General features: G+C 42.5%; 1 long non-coding RNA gene across 1 annotated transcript in view; it reads right to left on the bottom strand.

Annotated features, from left to right (window-relative positions):
* The window catches only part of LOC115949147, a 63,922-nt gene extending 59,977 nt beyond the window's left edge, over positions 1-3,945 (bottom strand). The window contains exon 1 of the long non-coding RNA XR_004082763.1: positions 3,863-3,945. This is a non-coding gene — a long non-coding RNA (uncharacterized LOC115949147). The remainder of the gene's footprint in view (positions 1-3,862) is intronic.
* Between the last annotated feature and the right edge of the window lie 15,348 nt (positions 3,946-19,293).

Genomic DNA, 19,293 nt, shown 5'->3' with positions numbered 1-19,293 from the left:
GGCTAAAACGCTGAAATCACTGCCTCTGACTAATCTTCATTTTCTATTCAAGCTGCCCTTCCCCCACCTCTTTCTGACTGCGTGCTGATTACATGCAGCATTTCCAGGCACAAAAGCGAACTGTGTTTTAGCTATGTGTACATGACTGTACAATCTCCCGACCGGACCAGCATGTGCTTTTCTCGATGACAACGTTGAGACAGATCCCGAGTGTCGGGGGGCAAAAGCTGCAGCCAGTTTCCCATAAGTCTATTTCTGGTGCAACGCAAGTGCAGGAGCACGGGGCTGGATGTATATTTAACTCCACATGCTTTAATCCAAAGAGGTCAGGAAATAGGAGCATGAATGCTCTTGTTGTGGCAGATGGGAATGTGTTGGATTGCCCACGTTGTCAGGCAAGGGGCCCTGGGCCTGGAGGTAGTGCTGACATCATTGTCTCTCTCTGGGTTTTGCCTGGAGCTCCAGACACAGAGAGCTGTGCAGACAGTAACCCTTTCCTGCCCGAGTGCCCAGCTAGCAGCTCTGCCACAATCTCCTCTTTGTCACTGTATCCGCAGTCGGAGCCAAGGCAGCCTTCAAAGAAAATGGCTTTGGGCCTGCTACAGCTCTGATATTTCCCTTCCAAAAGAAATAAATTGTATCAACTCTTGGGGGAGAAGGTTAAACTTAATGGGAATGTGTCACCTCGGCTGTGGAAAAACACAAGCCCCCAAAGAAAGCCTTGGCATTTATCATCATTCAAGTACACAGATAGGAGTGCACAAGGACACAAACCTTCTGCTGTAAACACCCGAACCTAAGTAAATTTAGGAACTACATAAAAACTTGACATTTAAATACCCTTGACTTAAGGCAATCATATAAAATCAGGAAAAGGAACAAGCTCCAGCCTCTGCTTCTTCAGTGCTTCCACTGGTTTTCAGACCTTTAGGAGATTGCTGTGCCCCACAGACACTCCTGTTTCTGATCTCATGCTCCCATTTCTCCACCCACACAACCTGTCCCTGACACCTCAGCAGGTACCCCACAATGTCAACAGCTCCCAGGGGACTCAGCACAACAGGGGATCAAGTGTTAGGTCTGCAGAGAGAGGCTCTGGCAATGCCAAAGGAGTATGCAAATAAAACCTATAAATCAAAAAAGAGCGCACACATATCTATCACTGTGTTTCCACGCATTGCTCCATAGCTTTTAAGCTCTCTTACAGTTTATCTCCACCATCTAGACTGATGTAACAGCAATTTGGAGAATGTGAAACAGCAACACCCAATCAGTAGTTCTTGGGAATCTCTAAAAGTACCTTTCCTTGTATATAATTTTCTGCACCATTCTTCTCCAAGGTGGCATGGAAACAAGCCATGAAGAAAAGAATTTTGCAGGAAAATAATTTCATTTTGTGTTTGCACTTTTCCACAGACAGCAATCCCCTTATGATTTGGGGTCATTTTCTCTTGCTTGTTCCTTTTCATTCTAGCAACATTTTAAAAAAATCCTTAAAAAAATACCCACTCACTGTTCAAATAACAGAGAAGGACTAACTCCCCTTGCCCCAGTAATGCCACAGAATCCCACAAAGCACACTGACCTCTCCTTCGCTCCCCCCTGCTCTGCCCAGGGATTACAGCAGTCTCAATACAGGCTTGTCCATGCATGGGCTGTGATTCCCAACCACTGCATGATCTTTTATGAATGTAATTTCAGCCTTATCCACATTTCCTGACTTCTTTGTACTCCCATCAGACTTTTGATGTAAAAGTAACCAACATTGTTAACACTTCAGAGCAGGAATTTTGCATTTTTACCTATATGTAAATGACCCTGCAGCAGTACTGTGTCATAAAAAAAAGGCAATTTGGTGGTGTGTATCTGTGCATGCATTGAACTGCAGAGGGGAGTATGAGAAAGAAGACAGCAGTGGTTTGGAACAAAACATATTTAGGCTCTTGTATCAGGGTTTGTGAAACTGAAAAATGAGACAAGTCTTCAGTCTCACCTGCAGCTTCTCTGCAGTATAAATTAACCCCTGCTTGAACATAGGGCTATGAATTTACTTTTCACACACACATAATCCTCAGCTTCATGTGGGGAAAAAAGGCAAAGGCAGAGCATATGCTGCTACCTGCTCTCTGGGCAGCATTTTGCTGCTGTGGCTATGGCAAAAAAACACTGTTCACTTTAGCTCCTCTTCTGCTGGAATCCGCTTTAGCCCATAGGTAGGTCAGAATTAGAGGAGGAAAAAAGTGAGGGCCACTTTCTGCCCCTGTTTTCCTAAACTGCAGATAACTATTGATTGTCCACATTCAGTGGTTCAGGCAATGGAGTAGAAGACCATGAGGAGATGTTTAAAGTGCCTGGACTGCAAAGAAGTGTGAGGCAGAAAGGAAGTGTTAAACTTGCGCTCATCGTCTGACTTGAGAAGTCTCCATTAGACGGCATTGGCAAAACCTTGTAAACCTTAGGGATCCCCTGCTAGCTACCAAAAAAACCCACCAAGTTCTGTAGTGAGTGTGAGCTCAAAGTCTTCCTTTCGAAGGTCCTGTCTTAAATAATTTGACAAGTACCACTCCACAAACCTTGGATTTGGACTGCCAGCCTTATTCAGTTGCCTTTCAGTTCCTTCATGTGGTGCCAGTTTAACCCGTCCCGCGGGCTCCCGGCCGAGGCTGTGCCCGCAAGGCCCCGGTGAGTCAGCAGTCCCGAATACCCTGCCAGGGCTGCCTGGCTCTGCGGACGAGAAGAGAAGGAACCCGCCATTCCCGCACATTGGGTGTGCACATGCTTGGGGCCGCGCTGGGCGGGTAATTTGCCTCAATGTACGTGATGCGGGTTTATTGTGTGTGAATTTACACACATGAGAGAGGAGTTTCGGCTGGGATCACCAGAGAGATTTTTTTTTTTTGTTCTGCTAGGAAAGGGTTAACCGGAGTGCCCTTGCTGAGCTCCGAGTCTCCTTGCATTCCAGGGTAAATGGTGTTTTGCAGAGCCCGGTTACCTATGGCAACAGCGGAGAGGAATACTGCAGGCGATCTTCTGAATCACAGGATTTACAGCCCGTATGTTTATTCTGCAGAGAAACACTTCCAGCCCTGCTTCTGATGTGAGCTGGGAACCGCGAGAGGGCTTTACAGAGCCATTTAAAAGGCAATGTGAGCTGGAAGCGAGGCATTTTTAATCAAAGGCCAGGTTCAAAAAGAAAAACATAGCCGAATCAGAGTAGTCTCCAGAATGAGCTCCGGTGTCACCAAGTACCTGCAGCCAGGCCGGGGCACGGCCCCTCGGCCGGAGCTGGAGCGGGCTCTCCGGGGCCTCGAAGGCGCCGAGCTCCCGCTGGAGCAGCACCTGGGCTGGGCACGGCCCCGGCGGCAGCAAGAGCGCACGAAAGCATCTGCTTTCATTCTGTGCACGTACTACTGACTTACTGACCACTGCATGGGCGGTTTCCCTTATGGCATGATAAACATTTGAACAGGGTTTTAAAGAAGCATCACAACTGGAGAGAGTATTTTGAGCCTGTTAAGAATTAAGCATATTTATGACAACATTTGAAAAAGAAGACTACAAATACATAGTTTTACATATAATTTTGAAATGCCACTGGCTTTGCTGAACTCACTGCATTTCACCTCAACCCTTCTGAGAAAATAAGCAGTTCCAGGCCTGGCTAAGCTGTGGTGGGAAGTCATCTGGGAATTCAGGAAGCTAACGGCACAAGCCAAGGCACTGTGGTTGAATGCTTGAGCAAAGATTCATTCCACCTAACTCTAACCTTCAGAAAGTCTGGAATTTGGTTTTGGCTGCCTCTGTAGTAAGCAGAGATAGATTCAGTTGCTCAAAGACAACTCATCACACCTAGAAGAAATACCTGTATGGCTGAGTGTGTGCTTGCAGGTACATCTTGCAGTACTGCAGACAGTAAGGCAATCTTGGTACAATCAGGGCAGGTCACTGTAAACACAGATAGACACATCAGACCAAACCCATATGGAAACGTCCAATTTATACTCTTCTTTCTGGAACTTGAATGCTCCCATATGTTACTACTTTTTTACTAAGAAATTTGCCGTATATACTACATATTAATCAAGCTATCTCAAAGCTTGAGAGGAAAACATTATCCTAGCTGAATGAGGAGATGGATGTTTTGCAGGAATCTGCTGCTCGTTTCTGAAAGCGTAGAGACAGGTCATTCCAAACTGTACTTGCTGTAACCTAGGAGGAATTTGCCTTGCTGATAAATATTAACAGTCACAAAGGACTTATCTGCTAGTCCTTGTATGGACTCTCTTTCAGTGGGTTCAAAGCAGTACACACAATTTTTCAGGGTTGCAGTTCCAAGTACACTGGTTTTTTTTCAAGAATGGAAAGGAAAATCATAAGTAAGATACAAAACAGTTGAATCATAGGGCTTCTGAGTGAGCCCTAAGAATTAGAAATAGGCATATGTGTTTAATTCAGATTTTTGTTTCATTTAGCTAAAAAGAAAACATTTACTTGGTCTTACTATTTTTCTTTCCCTCAATTTAGAAGAGAAAACAGAATCTGAATTTATTGATCCATTGAAATTTATTTGGGAAATTGCTTTGCAGGCTGGACTAAGATAAACAGTAATTCATAATATATGCAGCAAATGATCATGCAAATCACAGAAAAAGAGAGAGTAGAAGAGAGTGGGAGGAAGAATTCATCCCTTAGATGGAAAATGAATGGGTCTTTAAAACAGGAGAACTGGCGGGGAATCTGCTGCCTAACTGTACATTGCTTTCTCAATGTACCCATCTATTGTATACAAATATTAAATACACGATTAAATCTTGAGTTCAGTTTGCCTATTCATCATACCCAGGTTCATCTTTTTTGTTTGTTTGTGGCTTGTATTTAAGCTTTCTTTACAGAATGGAGCTCTAAAGGGCTGCAGGCTTTGTATTGTGCAGTGAAATCACTCAGACTTCAGATGATTTTGGTCAGATGGAGGGAGGGGTCTTTCTTTTTCACTACAAATCAACCCTGGAATTTGCTTTGCATCTGGCTGAGGTTGTAAGGTTTTAGAAAAAGAACTGGCAATTCTGCTGGCAGGAGGAATTTTGCGTGGTTAAAGAATGGAGTTAAAGCAATCTTGCCTGCAAAAGCATGTGTGCACGCTTGTGTTAGTTTCTCATTCTCCACCATTTCCTGAAAACAGGGCTTGGGGAAAAAAAGCACATAGACACATAACATTTTTCCATTAGCAGAGCAAGCGGGGGAAGGTAATGGTTTGGGGGAAGGAGGTGGTAATCAGAGATCTGCTTAGTCTTCATAGAAAGAAAAATGCCTGGGTGCCTGCTTTGCCATAAATTGCATCTGGTGGTTGGAGCTACAGCAAGTTATTAAAGTGACTGCATTAAAGTCGTAATTCAGCAGGTCAGCAGCACGGTCTGCAACCCCTCCTCCATCACTCCTCCCAGCCCCATTTGCTGAAGGGACCGAACACCCGTTGCCTGAATCAGCTCGTGCTGCTGCACTTGGTGGCTTTTTCCCTGGGAGGGGAAGCAGAGGGGAGAAAAAGAAGGCGAGCTCATGCTGCTGAGTTATTCTGCTTTGCAGGGCCAAGTGGAGATAGTACTGCACACCCAGGCCTCGGCAATACAGGAAAAATCTCACTTCCCAAATGTAGCCTTCCCAGCACAGCAGCAGGGTGACTCCCTGGCTCCAGGCCTGCTGGTTCTCAAGTAAATTGTTCTCCCAGCTTACTCGCTGGGCTGAGAGAGGTGGAGGAGGGGATGAAATCAACATGTCAGCATACCTCAGGGTCGGGGTGAAGGCAGAGGAATATATGTTGCTTGTGCCTGATCAGACGGAGAGATGGGAACAAAAACAACATCCCACAAACCTCAAGATGGATGCCGGAGCGGGGGCTGTGAACAGCCAGCTTAGCGGAAGGCGCTCACTGTCGAGGTCAGATGCTGGCTCGGAGGAGGCAACATTTGTCTCACATTTTGTCTTATTATACTTGAGCTGCTCCCTGCCTCGCTGCTATGATGAAAGCTGCCTTCAGATAATAGCTTCCATTTTGTTTTCTTCAGTGAAAAATCAGGCACATACTACATTAGAACAAAAAGGTTCAGCCATCCCCAGCAGCTTTTCTGACAACACAGTGCACATGTGACTAAGAAGAGACTTGTAGGGGGAAACCCCAACGAACTCCAAACTAAAGGGAAAGCAGATTTTCATCTCAGCCTCCCAATCCAAAAACCATGATTTATTACAAAACAAGATTTTTTTAAAGTGAATCACCTTGCAAAGACCCTATTAAACATCCTCAAATGCAGAAGGTCATCATGACTAGGGCTGGGTCACTTTTTGTAGATGCAACCCATTTCTCTTGTTTCCAAGGGAACAGAAGTGCCCTGGAGTCACCCTTGCACCCTCAGAAAGTGCTCTGGGGCTCTGTTTTTATTGGTCTGGCTGTAGGGAGCACAGCAGGCCACAGGGTGCTTCCTTTCTTCTGATGCTAAATATTTTCTTAATGAATCTAAGGAAGAACAGTGAAGATGAAACTGCTGAGATGACAAATAGGTGAATGAGGTCATCCAGCAGTGCCAACTCGAGAAAAATGCCAGGTTTTCAGTACATGTTCAAGGAACATGGAAAACAGCACGCAAGAGGAAAAAAGCATGCACCCTGCTATTCTCTTAGCAGCAAAGATTACTTGCTTAAAATCAACATGCAAATGTGTATTTTTCTGCAGATTACATGTGTTAGAGACACTCTCATTTTTTCCTTCTGTTTTTCACTAGCAGTATAAATATATACCTCACAGTGATTCCAGCAGAACACTGGGGGATGGGTTTCTTCTGATACACAGGCTCCACAAAATTGTCACGCAGCTCCCTTGATCCACAGCCACACTTACACCCACAACTATGGAGGACAAGTAGAACATGCCACTGTCTTCTGGGTCAGGGTTTTTTGTTCCCATTGAGATTTTATTCTAGGCTTGAGATCCTCTGAGAATTAAATCCACTGCTTGTCTACAGAATAGATAATGGCAGGGCAACCTTCCCACATCACTGCCTCCCACCAATGTGGCTCAGCCCTGACCTGGCTACCATTCATGCCTGGACAGAGTAGAGTTCGTTCTCTGTATCCCATTCATAGCCTCTGGTCTTTGCAAACAAGGAGCAATTTAGAATCAAATTTGATTTTTTTTTTTCAGAAGAGAAATCAACCAGCAAACCAAGCAGGAACTGAGCTGCAAGCCACAAAAATGATTTCAAATAAATTTCATTAATGCAATGTGAATGACAACAATGTCAGAGTGTTAGTGATCTAAGGAAAGTAAAGAATTAATAATACAAAATTAAAATACAGAATCTCCCATGGCCATACAGAGCTGCTTCAAGCCTTTTGTGTCTGGCATTCAGCAGGGCTGCTTCGAAACCACTTAGTCACTTTAGTCTCAGTCTCTATTATTTACTAAAGCAGCAGTCATGATGCCCTAAGCACATCAGAAAAGTAAGCATGTGGGAAAAGCAAGCATGATGGGAAAGCTTGTATGGCTGAAAGCTCATCTGTATTTTGCAAGACTAAGAAATTGAAAAGATATATTGCCTCTGCCTACAATCCTCTCTTGAGCTTGCCCCTCAGTCGTGTTTGTGCTTCCGAGTATGCGGCAGTTCAGAGAAGCGCTAGGCACTGTAGCTGCGATTGCCGTATTTGTTATTCCGGATGCCACAGCAATGAGACAGACATTCCTATGCAAGGTCTGCGATTTCCCCCCAAATGTGAGGATATTAGTCAAGCTCCCATCACAACGCGAAAACAGTGCGCGTATTTCCAGTGTCATTTCCAGCAACAAGAGGGCAGCAGGGAGCCTCCAGCAGAGCTCGGGATCCAGCAAGAGCAGACGGGTATCAGCTCCTTATTTCCAGTCTCCTTCGGGCAGCGATCATAGATTCATAGAATCGTTTAGGCTGGAAAATGGAGGAAAGCCCACTTCTTGCAGAATATAATAAAGCTAAACCCCAAGCGAATACACGGAGTCTTACTGTGTTTCTCAAAGAGACAGACTCCGGGGTATCCTGCCCAGGCTCTTTGGGGTATCTCCTACTTGTTTCTAAAATATCTGATGGTACAAATAAATTTTCTTCATCAAGCGTTTATGCTGTTTCACTGGACTTGTAAGGGACAAGCTGGGCTTCTCAAAATTTAGATTTTCAAGAAGTCAGTTGCTGATGTTTCATATATATAATTTAACTTGGTAAATGTACTGGATCTCACAATTAAAGAGGGTTTTGAGGTTGAAACCACCATTTCAAACCTGCAGGTGCATCTTCACCAGTGGGACAGAAGGACTATGAGTGTAATTTCATTTCCTACAGGATTCACCACCGGGAGTATCCCTAGCAGATTCTCACCCCTTTGGCTAGCTGTCCACCTCCCTCGTAGCCAGGTGTGCAGAAATCCACCCATGGCCATGTCTCCACATTCTCCCCTGAAATGCCCTGTACAGAAGCTACCTGTGAAATGTCCCTAATATTCTGGAAGCATTTAGTGTGCATAGCTGCAAAAAAACTACTTGCAGAGGCATTATAGACATGTTTGGGAAAATCACACATCAAAGGCAGAATGCGATTATTCCTACGGTTCAGACAAAAATGTAGAGTAACATTTGTGAAGAAATCTGAGAGCAGCTTCACCAAGCAGGCAGTTTAGCCAGGCCCAGAGCTGCTGTCATTCCCTGTGACAGGGCTTCTCAGAAAATCACAGCAGCTGTCCCTCTAGTGCCAGCAGTAACTGGGAACACAAGGAGCCATTTCTTCTCTTTCCAGTGCAGATGTAACACAGGAAAGTCACAGAGCAGCACTGAGTCAGGGCTCTGCGGCACAGTAAATTTCTGAGGCTGCCTGGTATTCTAGGCACATCCTTACAGCAATAAACTCCTCAGCATCATATCCCAGCCAGGAGAGAATCTGGAGCAGCTAAAAATATAGCCTCTGCATCTCAGATGCTTGCACACAGCAAACCACTGCCTGTGACCTCCACACCCTCCTCTCCCAGCACACACACCCGAGGCAGGTGGGGATTGGCCCCAGTTCACAAGGCAAGGACAAGAGACAGCACTCACTCTACATTGTGATGGGCATTACACACAAATTTAGGAATAAAACTGGGCATCTTGAAGGAAGAAGAATTTCTTCTTTCTTGGTACATGAGAAAAATCAGGTAGGGTGTGCATTGCCTTGGTCTTTGAGGCATTTGCTTAGCACAGTGAAACACCCCAAGGATTCTGGCATTAGCAGGCACTATAAATCTCGAGGACACCACATGTGTGACCGGATTATATATAGCTCTGCTTTCACACTACCAACTCCAAAACACCACACAAAGAAGATAATGAAATATCCACCTCTCCAGCCGTCGCTCTCTAATCTGAAACGGCATTTCCAGGAGCCATTTTCACTCAACCACGGAGTCTAGGAACAAACACGTTCTCACCCTCCCACGCACTGTCAGACAGCCCCACAACTGGCACACACGTACACAATCACACACATATTCATTCTCTACATTTCTTACCAAGAGATACAAAAAGTCTCATGTATTTGCAGTTTATCACATGCAAACATACATATCTCTCCCCTTTCAGTCATGCAAATACACAATCGAAAACGCATTCTGGGTTAAATTCTATTTTCACTTATGCTATGCAAATATAAAAGCTGAATACTTCCATTAAGATAACAGATTTACGACTGTGTAACTGAGATCAGAATATGGTGCTGACTCTCTCATACATAAATTTCCATAGTTGCTCCTGAATTTGTCTTTTTCCTCAGCCGCCTCTCTGTGCATTAATCATTCAACATTTAAATCAGCCATCCACTTGCTTCTTTTTGCTTTGTCAATGAAAATTGTTCAGCATTAATTATAAAACTCATTCTCTGCTGAGGTTTTCTTGGCTTTTTTTCATTAGTGGGTGGAAGTGTCAATTTACAGTCATCTCGTTCTGTCTTCAAAAATACCCTGTGTACCAGCTATACTGCAGAACACATTCTCTGTGTGAGGGTGCCTGTAAATGTGTGTCTGAGCTAGTGAATGTGCGAGCTTGTAAATGTATATGCAAGTTTGGGAATGCATGTGCATACATGTGTATATGTAGAAAAGATATGGAGATGGTATTTGAATTAGCAAGGCTAAATGTTTCTCAGGCTTTATTTTCCAGTTTGAATTTTAACCATTTTCTGAATTTGAAGATTTTAATCATAGTAGTACAGATATGATTTCAGCTTACAAAGCAGAGTTTATGGCAACTGTAAATGTGTTTGAAATCAAACATCTTTGACGACAACAACACAATACAGATCTAATTTTTGTAGCAGTAAGACCTCTCCAGACTTGCTTTCACATTTTGTAATCAAAAGGATTGGACATTCTTGGTCCAGCATCCTATGCAATTTTGCAGTACAAAACTAATGCAAGTGCCACAATGCACATGGTAAGATAATAAACCAGTATGCTGTAGCCAACAGCACACCACAAGGTAATACAACACAAGGACGAGAGAATTTGGTTTAAATGGGAAACATTTTAGTGTATGGATGAAACACAGTAAAGATGGAGGCTGACTAAACTTGTCTTTTCAGGTATGATAGTCACAATTGTGAATGTCTTACTCTGTTACTACAAGGCAGAAAATACTCCAGAGTGTAAATGTTTTCCGATCTTTTCATTATACTGGAATGCTGCAACCTATATTTAACCCAAGGGGAGGGATGTTCTCTAAAAACAATTCACTCCTTGGCAATAATTTCTGCTACCAGTTACATAAAATGTTAGACCACTTCAGCTGCCAAGCTGGGATTACAAAAAAAAGAGGGCAAGAAGGCAACCAGGAAAAAGCTATATCTCTTTGAAAAAATTTATTATGAAGCAACATAAGATCTGAGTCAAGAAACTACAGTAATCTCCCAGGCAACAACAAGGTGAACAGTGCAAGTGCAAATGCTCTTCTCCTTCTGGGATTCTGGTATGAGTTTGTCCTGTTCTAGTGCATTTACAGTGTCATGCCCTTCATGAGGGCCTTGTTTTGTGAAAAAAGATGGTTCAGGCAACCAGTTATGTTATGAGCTGACTTCCCTTCCCTTCCCTTCCCTTCCCTTCCCTTCCCGGGCTGGTGGCCATTGCAATGTGGTGCCTGTTCTGTACGCTCTGTGCTGCTGAGACAAAGTTGCAGTTTCAGCTCAGTTTCACAGGACTGATGCCCACCCCAAAATCTGCATTGCAACAGGTAGCAATTGCCTCAATTGCAGAAAGCACACAAAGTGAGACTCAGAATAGAGATCAAGAATGGAATCAGTCCTGAACACTAAACTGAGGAGGAACAAGAAGCTGTTGAGAGAAAGAAGTTAATTCTACCCAAGGTATATCCATTCTGTGAAAAAACAAGAAACCTTCAATCTCCAAGGCTATCAGGCAGCATTTTACACTCATACTAAAAAATTGGGAAATAGAAAGTGTCTTTTTACTCTATGATGAAATGATAATAAGTAGAAATAACAGTCTTTAGTCAAACAACAGAGCACATCTCCAACAGAAGTTCTGCTTTAGCTAAACACTCAGAGAGTGAACTGGGAATACAGCCCAGGGTTTGGGTTTACTTTTTTTTTTTTGTACAGATCTCTGCATGTTTGTATGATAACTGATGAGGTTATCATACAAGCAGAGGTAAGACAACTAGTCAAGCAGTGTTTTCTCTCCCACTGATAGAACAGGAGGAAAAAGGTGAGTTTGATTCTCATTTAAATCAAAACCATTTTGTATGCCCAGGAGCATACAAAGTCAAGTCTGCATTAAGGAGCACTTTTCTGGGGTAGGTGACCTGTGAAAGCACCAGAAATATGCTTCTACAGGTGAGCCATGCTTTTGTGCATGGAACAGGCTCACTAGGTGAGGAGACTAAAAGAGCTGTGGCCCCAGCTCTCACATGGCTTCCCACCCAGAGCACAAGCTTCCAGACACACCATGAAAAGTGCTTGGCAACCCTCCTTACCTTCCCCTCATGCTTGCTGCTGTGTATTCCTACAGAAGGTAAGATGTACTCCATCTTGTCTCCTTCTCTCAAGTAAAATAACCTCTTCCAAGAAAGATATGTCTTTGCCATTCTAAACACATTGACACTAGAAATTCTTATTAGCAAAGCTACACTGGTCAGAAATCATCTGAACCATACTCATGTCAGCAGGGCTAGGATAGACCAGCCCTTAGAAGGACAGAAAAGAATTTTGTGCCAAATTCTAATCTACACCATAATTTTTTAGAGTCCTGGCCAGCATGAAGGAGCATTGGAAGAAGCATGTATCATACCTGCTTTGACCCTGCTTGCACTTCTTACTAGTGTGAATGAGAATTTGGAACTGTGAGTCCATATGTGCCTTTAAATTGCTTCCAATTTTTCTACATGCTTATTTTAGCAGTAGCTGTCACCCATGTGTATGCAAATTGAGCTTGCAGAGGAGCTCTGAGTAATAGGGAGAAAACAGCCTACCACTGTATTAGACTACAGCTGATGCCACAGTAAAAAATGCTGTTGGTAATTTTAGTTCCCCTCCTCAGGGACACTTCCTGCTCTTCCACATCATTATGAAAACTGCTGGTGACAACACATCCGATCCCAGTGCTGGGAGCTCCTCAGAAAAACTCATAACAAAACAGGCCCTTGAGCCTGGAGGTTTTTTTTCTGCAAATCTTCCAAGTCTGGATCTTCTTTATCTTCCAAATCAGAGGTGAAATGCATGGCACGGCAGAACAAATGAGGCTTTTCTATCCTTTGCCCATGGACCTCCTTCTCCTAAAGTCACAGAACTTCATTCACAAGAACTGTCAGCTCAATTCCTTTCATAGCCATGATACTACCTGAAAGAGTTTTTAATGCACTTAGGTTCTAGTATTGTATTTTCAGACTTTTCATCTTAGGTTTAATTGTCTGATAAAACATCCAAGACTTTGAAAGCCACATTTTCTTTTGAGTGATTCTGTCTTCTTCCACTTGGCAAGTGTCATATTTTTCTGTGATTTTCTTATAACATTTAAAGCAACAAGAACATTTTTATTTACTTCTCTCACTGGGCATTCACATAATTCCTCATTTCTCTAGAAAAATTTACAACTCCAGGGTTGCTGCACCTGCAAAATCATTCAAAGAAGGCCTTCTACTTTGTCTGACCTCCAAAGCTGGTGGCAAACTTTGGTTTTTATTTAAGTGAAAATTCTGAGTTATTCAGATACATAGATTCAAGTTTTCAGCCACTTTACATATTAGACATATACTAAATCTGAATTAAATCATTTGCACATGTGCAACCTACATTTATGCATGCAAATCAGGCAATTAGGTACAAAATTACCTGATTTGCATACATAATGCTAGAACTGAGCAAGTAATATGCAACAAAAACCATATTCTATTAATATTATTTTCTTCTCTTCTGAAATTAGCTGCAACTGGATTAGAAAATACTCAAGATTTTCATCACTCAAAATGATTATTTGATGAACATTTTTAGGTCTACTGATATGCTGGCTAATTACACATTTCAAATGATACCGATTTTGTATCATGTTTGGTAATCTAGCATGAAGTTTATAACAAAATATGCAATACTACCTTTTTTATGTTTAGAATTCAACTTAAAATTCATTTGTATGAATAAATCTTGAGTGCATGAATATTAAAGCATAGCAACACAAGTCCACTAAAATTTGCTTTTGAATTCAAACTGAAATTTTTGCTGTTTGTGCAGTGCAGCTGCTTTTCCACACGCACAAATATGGAGCTGCTGTAAAAGCATCTGAATATGTAGAAAAAGAAGTCAGTGAAAATCATTTGTGGAGTCTGGAGGGTATTTCCTACAGTACTGCAGTTGTAAGCAGACAGATCACACCTCACAGATGAAACAAGGAGCTTTTCCTCACCACCACAACACTAGAGGGGCCTGCCTTACTGGAAGGTAAGTAAGTGCATACCTTTGGAGGGCTCTGGTGATACCTTTGACCCTGACCTCTCCTCTCCGGTGGCTCTTTCTGCCTCCTACTGCCTCCCTGCCCTGCACATGTACCAACACACTTCTTTTGGTTTGCTTCCTTTTGCTGTGCTCTGTCTTGCTCAGAAGGTAAACTCCTCAGGCACAGACCTGTCCTATTTGTCTGTAAAGTCTTATGCATACTAAGGGGCTTTAGCTGTAGAATAAACAAATAATAACTGCACTTCTGCTGTAGTGCAGAGACATTTTTGCATGTCTCTAACTGTTCTCATGGGCTTATCTCCAAAGCCCTTTAAGCAGTTCATTATCATTTTTAAGATGGGGTCACCAATACTCAAGTAAGGGCAGATCTTGGTTCCTGTCATGGCAGTATGAAGCTCCACACAGCATCCAGCATTTCATTCCTCATGCATTCTGGCATTCGCTTTCTGATCAGATGCCCATTTTACAGACAGCTTCAATAAGTTATCCAGTGGCAGTCAGACCTTCCCCACAAACACTGGGGTACCTTTAATAAAACCAGGCAATACACTTAGGAAAATTATCCTCCCAGCATGCATGACTGCATATGCCATAAACATAACCTGCTACTGCCTGTATCATTCACCTATCAGCAGAGTGCCAAGTCCTACTGGTTTGATTCTTTTATGCTCAAATAGCATTTTCAAACATTTCAACATCCCCTCTTGGTTCTTCTCCTTTAGTATTTAAATCATAAGTATTTCTAAGACAACCATGTCTTTGTCTTCTAAAAACTGTTGCACATCTTTGGCTAACACAAGAATATATAAATAATGACCACCAAAGTATTTGACAAAATCCACACTTAAAAACCATCATCTTGCAACAACCTTGCTTCTTATTATCTATTGCCTCTCATTTCAGAAACTTCTTTGTTTCTTATTCATTGACAAATTGGTAATGAGGGACTCTTCATCTCACAACCTATTGGTCAACTATAATTAATTTAATTTCCAGTGCCTCTGCTGCTCTGCAAAGTTTTACTGCTCATAACTATGCAATCATTTGGCTTTTATTTGTCTGTCTATCACAACAGCTTCAGAGCATCTCTCAAGCAATTAAATCCAGAAAACTCTGCATGTCTCCCTTTCCTTTTCATCCCCACCAGCTGAAGGATAGAGTTTGTATAATTTTCCTTTCTTGCCTTTGCCACTAGCACTTGTTCTTACTTCATCCTCTATTTCAGGTTAAGGGTCTCCAGATCTTCTTGACACATGCTCCAAAAGAGGTACCTTTCCATTTCTTGCTCTTTCCTGACAGCAACCTACCCTTTCAACACTCAGCAATTCCATTTCTAGAAGGAAATATATACAAAGGCAATTCAGCACCACCTCTGTAAGCTCAGGAATTTGTAAGAGTCACTGGAAAGTCCTGCAGGCCAAGAATGGAAGTGTATCTGTAAGTGATAGCTCAGTTGGTTAGATTACAGTGCTAATAACACTGAGGTTGTGGGATTGATCCCTGTCTGGGCCATTCACTTAAGAGCTGGACTGGATGATCCTTGTGAGTCCCTTCCAACTCAGAATATTTTCTGAACTCTGTGATACATATTTCAAGCTCTGAAAGTAAAAAACAACAGTAGTTCTTCTGCCCCAAGTAAGGTGCACTTCATTCTAATCCTGACATCTATCACACTTTCAAGTGAACAATGACTCATGGCCTTTCATCATTCATATTTGTCACATAAATCTAATTTAACCTCATAAATTCCCAAAGAGAAAAAAAATGTTTTGTAGGAGTTGCTATGCTTATACCACAAATAACATTGCTACAAACAAATTGCTAAATGTAACCTGCCTCTCCTAAGGACCCGTGATCCAGAAGCAAACCAATTATGTAAAATCATCAAACCCAGCAGAGAAGGAGCCAGAGGAATTACAGAAAGGACTTAGTAGTGGGAGCAAATTAAATGGATGAATTTGTGTGGTTTGCCTTGCTGCAGCAAGCAGATATGCACAAAGGGGGAGAAACTGCTGACTGAATGGACTTGGGACCCTGAGACAGAGAAATCCTTGGGGAAAGTAAACCAGAAGTTTGTGCACCATGAAGCACATTGACGGACAAATGGACTGTATCACTAAGAGAAAAACAGAGCAACTACATAAAAGATATTGGCAAAACCAATAGGTGGATATATCTCAATGGACTCTTGTGCTGTGAGGGGGAAAGACAGCAATGTCATTTATCTGCTGGTGAAAAACCAATAGCAGACCGGGCATTCCTCCTGCAGAGTCAACAAAAGCAACAGGAACTGCAGCTTGCACTTCAGCAGGCAAGACTGTTGCAATGTACACTGACATGGGGCCTGGGGAGTACTGCAGGACTGGCAGAAGGTGGTTTGGGCTGACTTAGCACAGGATGGAGTTCAAATACACATGCACACCTGTATTCTCTGGATGCCTAATGCTGCTGCTGCAGAGGGTTAAAACTGAGTAGCTACAGAAAACCTCCCCTCAACACAGCATAGGAAGTGTTGAGCTATTTGACTCTTGTTCTGGCCAGCCTGAGACTGGCTCCAGAAGCATACTCTCACGGCATCTGAGCTGCATTATATTAATGGGGAATGTGCTCATTTACACCCAGGGAACATCACTACCTGTGTGTCCAGAGATGAAAATAGCCTTGGAATTACTTCCACAGGGTGTGCTGCTAGAGCTTAAATGGATTGCCACCCTGAGATTTCCTCTGTCAGTAACATGACAGAAGAAGTGTGGAGGAAATTAATTCATGTTAGAATATAGCATTTTGCTACAAGAGGTAAAGAAGAATTATTAGTCCTACACCAGCTTACAGAAGGTTCTTCTAAGAGCAGGGATACTCCAATGATATACAGCTGACATGCAAACTTGCACAAGGGAGGGGAGTGTTCACTGGAGCATATACAGGCATGTGCCCATCATATACAGACAAGTGTGCCATTTGAGACATGGAGCTGTTCAACAGAGCAGCTAGAGAAACTCCTGTGTGGTGAGTGCTATAACATTGAATTGAGACCAAATGGTCTTAAATTGTGTGAGAACTCCACTGTGAACCAAATGAAAAACCATGAGAAGTCTGGTAACTACATTGCCAGGATCCCTTAGGGAACAACAGCCAAAAAGGCTTCAGAAGATTAGTAAAAGAGCTATCCAGACCCAGACATCTTTGGACATCAAAGAAAGTTGTCGTATCAGTACACAGACATTACAGCCCTGAAATAGAACATCATTGAGAAGTCTGTGTGGTAATGGGACGGGTCCCCATCAAACTGTACAACTTAGTTTGGACAAGACCCTGAGAGTAAGGATGTGTGTGCTGCCAAGGACTGATGCCTTAAATGCCTGCAGCAAGTAATATAAATATGGTGACTCTCTGTGCTGGGAAGGAATCAGGCAATTCTACAAAGCTCATCTGAGGAGGAAATGGTTTGGAGCAGGTGACAGCCTACAGTTCCCACAGACTCAGACCAAGATAAGAGCATGAAGGGCCTGCTTCAAGCAGGGAAATAACCTTGCTCTAATCTGATCCCTTGCTTCTAAGGTTTGAAGAATTTTACTGGTTTTAAGTATCTTCCATCTTTTCTGAGCTGGAGGACATATCTGACAGCTACACATGTGCTGGTCAAGTGAGGACGAATACAACTGTATTTACATGTTCTATGCTGGAAGGATTATTTTCCTTAAAATATTAGAAGATAAATCTTTAATTTTACCTAAGTCCTCATTTACAACAACAGAAGGGAATTCTGGGAGGTTTTAAAGCGACTTTAACCCGATGTTGTTGTTTTCAATAGAGGAGCTATTAAGAACTTTCATTGTTATATAGTTTATGTTGTAAATTATTTCCATAGCAACCCAACCATGTCATATATTCTGGGCTATCACTCAGAGGAAGAGGGGATGGGAAAAGCACAGAATAGAGACTACAGAGCAAAACCTGTCCTGATTATTACCTGAATCTTGAATGTTCTTTTTAGTCCAATTTGTTTAAGCAGTATTTATTTGCAGGCAATGTTGAGGATCCAGCCAGGCTGCACCTGCCTTCCCAGGCATGCTCAAACACAGTCTAGGATTGCACATCTTCAAGGGAGAGCAGGGTGGGGTTCCTTCAAATGACAGAACCTTCTGCAAGGAGGAAGCTTCAAGCTGTAACTTGCAAAATATGTACTGTAAAAATCCAGCCATCAGAACACAGAAGATCTATGCAGAGACCTGCAACTAATCACGCAAAAACCTGAAAGGAGCTGCTCTTTGTATTAAGCATGTGCAGTGCAGTTCTCAAGAAATGCTGTCATCAGTTCTAGCATGAGGAAAGACAGGTACAAAAAAGCATGAGAATTTCTGCTTTGCTTCCTGGTATGTAACTGTCACACAAGCCACTAGACATTCTATCAAGGCTGCTGACTAATTGTTAGCAGAATGTGACTAGATATCCACAGATCACACAACTGATACTGTCCTTGGTGCCCGCACCTCTTGCTGCCTTCCCCTTCAGCAGAAATGGTGCAGTGAGCACAGCTGAATGAGTTCAGTTGGATTAACAGAAAAGTTGACTGCTGGATGGGAGGGTGAAGAGCTGGGCGTTGGAGTCAGAGAACCACTCAAAACCACAGCAAATGTTTGGCAAAAATATGTATATACATAGCAAGGTACAGCTCTTGAAAGGCTGCATCTTTTTGATAAGATACACAGTATAATCTTTAATTGCAGGAGATGGGATACAATAAATGTGCCAACTGGCCCTTCTTATCAATGCAGTCTGAATTCTCCAGGGAGGAATTATCTTTACATGTAACAAGAAGTCAAGAACATCAACAATACTTGAGCAAGTAATAAAAAGTACTCCAAAATTTACTGCTGCAGGAAGACAAGAGCTCTCTCAGTTGTTTTAATCACAGATGTTTTTTGCCTTGTCTTTTTATTTTACAGAAATCAGTTATAGACATTGAGTGAGTTTTAAGAGAAAATGTCTAGCATATCAAGCTAGATCAAATACGCTTTCAACAACTACAAGTCAGTGGCCCATATTTTCCAGTAGCAGACCAGATATTCAGGCTTCCCACTCCCTCCCTAATTTTGCCCCTAGCTCTTACATACATCAAACCTACAAAAGTGTATTGTCCTTACTCCAACAGTGTGCCAGTCTGGACATGTTTGAATGAAAACCTGAGCTCCACTATGATCTTGTCTCTTGTTGCCATGATGTGTGCAGTGAAGAGGAAGATTGCCTCAGATAATCCGGAATATAGCAATTCAAAGCAACCCCGTCACGTCTT

This window comes from Geospiza fortis, unplaced genomic scaffold (genome assembly GCF_000277835.1).
Source record: "Geospiza fortis unplaced genomic scaffold, GeoFor_1.0 scaffold54, whole genome shotgun sequence".
Taxonomy (NCBI): domain Eukaryota; kingdom Metazoa; phylum Chordata; class Aves; order Passeriformes; family Thraupidae; genus Geospiza; species Geospiza fortis.
This window is presented reverse-complemented; position numbering and strand designations above follow the sequence as displayed.